This window comes from Cryptomeria japonica, chromosome 10 (genome assembly GCF_030272615.1).
Source record: "Cryptomeria japonica chromosome 10, Sugi_1.0, whole genome shotgun sequence".
NCBI lineage: Eukaryota > Viridiplantae > Streptophyta > Pinopsida > Cupressales > Cupressaceae > Cryptomeria > Cryptomeria japonica.
Window position 1 is genome coordinate 598,537,222 of NC_081414.1, and position 3,642 is coordinate 598,540,863.

Here is a 3,642-nt window from a genome sequence, read left to right on the forward strand (position 1 = left end):
GTGATAGCCAAAGGATGTATCATTCACCCTTTAAAAATTATGGAAACTATTCTTCAATACCGATTGGGAATAGTACTCATACAAAACAACTTGCCTTTTGTCTTCTAATGTAGACAAACCTAAGAAATGCCTCATAGAAGCCGTTGCGTACACCAAATAAGATGTCATGTAGAACTTAAGGGTAGTTGGCACCTTAGTGGGTTTCTCACAAATGGCATCACCTATTTGCTTTCCCCAAAATATCTTCTCCTTATTTTGCCTTATGACATGAATATACTGATACATCCATTCATAATAGGTATCTAAAGTAGGAAGTCCCTTCACCCTGCTTAGAAGAGTAACCAAGTCATTGACTTCTTCAATAAGATCGCTTCTATGAAAGGTTTTCGGCCGCCTGGCAATTGTAGGTATTGAGACCTTCAACCAATTGTTGTTCATATTATTTTTGCACTTATCTGAATTCCTATCATAGTAAGCCTATGCCAACTGCATGGTGATATTAGAATACTTTTCAATGTTCAAACACTTGAAGATAGCATCAAAGAAGTCTTCATCAAGCCTAATTGGTTTCTTTCCACTAGTATCCTTCATGCTCCTACACCAATAGGATCAAAATTATTTGTAGCCATAAGAACAAATTCAGGATCTTGAGTGGACATTGGGAATGTTGAGACCATATAAATACCAATATTTATAGTAGGCTCCATCTTATAGTATGAGGGTGTCTGCTCAATCCTCTTGAGAAATTCTGCTAGGTCCACATGATCTATTTCGGTATCCCTTATATGATCAATATTTGAGGACACTAATGACGATTGGATGTGGGAAGAATGCCACTATAGCATAAATAAATCATCAATACTTTCAAGAAGAACAATCATCAATTATCTTGATCATTTGAACTGAATGAGATCATGCATGTGTTGAATTTAGTGCCATCATGGTTATAATAATATTTATTATATCATGGTGGAACAAATATAAATCGGGTCTATGAACCCTATTTACATGAGTGTGCAATTGGTGTAATTAGGATTTGTAGGCCTGATTTACACATAAGGCTAAGTGTGGCTCAAATGTGTAACTCAAGTTTGTAGATCTACACTACACTTGAAAAATAAAAAGAAAGGCTAGGTGTAGTTCGGACCTATAAACCCAAACTACACCCCAGAAAAAGCACAACCTTCATGTAGATCGGACTCGAAGGTCTAAAATATACCTAATTAGTTCATAGGATAGATCCAGTGTAGGTTGGACCTATAGGTCCGATCTACACCAAGGTAGTGAGAATAGCTAAAACAAGTGTAGGGAGAACCTATAGGTTCAAACTACACCTAGGGGAAAAACATGGTGTAGGTTAGACCCACTGGCCTGCCATACACGAAGAAAGGGAGGAGCAAGGTGGTGAAGTTAGAGTTTGTAAACCCAAGAACCACCATAGATTGGTGTGGTTTGGGTTTACAAACCCAAACTCCACCGAACACACGTTGCAATGGTAAAGGAACAAAATACTAATCTAGTTTATCGACCTAAATAACACCAAACCAATGGTGTTGTTCGGGCCGATAAATTGAACCACACCACTAAAACAAAGGTTAGAACAAAGAACAAAATGGTATTATGATGGAGAGCAAAGTAGTATTCGGGTTTATGAACCCCAATACTACCCCAAATTAATATAATTCAGATTCATAAACCTGAATACCACGAACAAAGAATGGGAATGAAAAGATACAAAACCTTAATCACCATATAAATAAAACAATGTGGTTCGGGTTTATAAACATGACCACACTATATACATTCAATCCAAAACAGAATGCCCTAACTAGGGCATGAAAAGAAAGAATAATAGGAAAAATTGAGGAGAAAAAGGCCTCGCCAACAAAAATGAAGGGATCTCTACAACTTTGGAGAAGAAAAAATGCTCCACAAATTCGCCTCAAGCAAAACAACAAATCAATAAGAAGAAATATGAGCCAAAAAGACTTAAAATGAAATAAAAGACTCCTAAATCGAATTGGCAAAGGGGATATTAATATCACATGAAGTGTCATTAATAGGTGCAAGTTGGGTTTATGAACCTGATTTGCACTTAACACTAAGACGAGGTGCATTTCAAATTCATGAACCCAACTTGCACCTATGTGAAAAGGGAAAGGCATGAAGGGAGGTGTAAATTGAGTTTATGAACACGATTTGCACCTAGAGGCTAAAAAGGTGTAAATCGGGTTTATAGGTCCAATTTACACTACCAACTTAAAAGGGAAAGAACTTGAGATAAGAATTCTAACAAAATGACCACGCACGAGGTGATGGAATCATCTCAAAATGCGTGCATAGAGCTATGGAACCACAAATGGGCCAAAAATTTGTAGGGTTCTCCCAATATTTCCAAACTGGAGATAACAAATATAATATATAATGTAAAATATAAAATATTAAATACGAGATACTAATTTTGATGTAAATATAAAAAATGCAAAATTTAATATAAAATAACGTTAAAACTAAAATATAAAATATAGACTTCAATAATTAAAAATAGTATAATTAAAATATATATATATATATATATATATTAACAAGGACTTAATTTAAATAAAATATAATATAATTCAAAGTTGTATATATAATATAAAGTATATAAAAAATAGAATTTAATTGAAAATATAGACATAAATATAAAATTTGTAGTTAATTGTGAAATATATAATATAATTTTTAATGTAAAATGTAAAGTTTGATGTCAAAGATTAGATTTGGATGAAGTAAGGGTGTGTGAGGATCATGTTTTAGATCCTTTGTTGTGCTCTTATGCTTCAATTCCATATAACTCTTTACACAAGGATCCCCTTCAAAATGATCCTCTTATGGCGATTTTGTCACCCATAAAGGACTCTTTAGCTCAATTTACACTTTCTCAAGTTGATTAGTTGTGGTTTTCTTCCTTTACTAAGATAATTTGGTCAGGGTTTCACTATGTATGCTCCAAGTGGTTTGGTCTTCTAAACACTAGTTTTCTCAGAATTGAGGCACAATCGCCAGTTAGTAGGACAAGGGCTCATCTTGCGGATAAGGATTTTCTATCTTATTTTAAAGCTCCTTTTTTTCTAGGAAACTAGATCATTTTGTTGAAGAATAATTGCTCAAAACTTATTAGCAAATATTAACAAAAATAGCAGAATAGGTTTTCTATTAGACTGAAAATGATACATGTAATGAGTTAAGTGTTGTTCTTCATAATCAGGGGTCTTGTTTGATTCAAGATATTATAATTCCTAGATACAAAGGGGTTGACCTTTTGAGATACTTAGACAAGCCTTTGTAGAGCCTCATATGCTTCACTCCTCCTTTCAAAGGTTTCAACGTTCAAATTTCACGATATATAATATTTCCCCCAAAATCCAAAATAGATTATACGAAGAGGGATTGTGTTGTAGAAGAACTTCTTAATTTAGGCATCCATATGCAAAGTTATTCTCACTCTTTTTAGTCAAAAATTCCACTCTTACATTCCAATCACGAGGACCGTTACTTGTTTAATCTTGATTCTAACTCAAAACAACAAAATCTTGAAAGTATTGAGATCTGGAACAACCTTGCCTCAAAAAATCAGAGTTTTAAAAATGTTCAGAGTTG